Below are 315 nucleotides of genomic sequence, written 5' to 3'. Positions count from 1 at the left end.
GAGAGAGATGCCCGCTCCTCGGAAGGAAGGTTGGGCAATCTACTTCCATAGAGATACTGCCTCGGAAACCCAAGGAGGGGTGGCTGTGAGTTGGATCTGACTCAATGGCAGTGCGTTTGGTTTGGTTTATTATGGATTGAACTGTGTCCTCCAAAAAACGTGCTTTAAATCCTAATCCCCTATACTCAACCAGGCCCAGCCAAGTTGACACACAAACATAATAACCAGCACACCTCCAAGTAAGTTAGAACAACAATAGCACCAAGTTTGGTTTTGACAACTTTGTGCATTTTGGAATTATTGACAATGAACTGC

The sequence above is a fragment of the Orycteropus afer genome, unplaced genomic scaffold (genome assembly GCF_000298275.1).
Source record: "Orycteropus afer afer isolate SDZICR_OR568_19922 unplaced genomic scaffold, OryAfe1.0 scaffold00854, whole genome shotgun sequence".
In the NCBI taxonomy this organism is placed as follows: Eukaryota; Metazoa; Chordata; class Mammalia; order Tubulidentata; family Orycteropodidae; genus Orycteropus; species Orycteropus afer.
Note: the sequence above shows the minus strand (reverse complement) of the source record.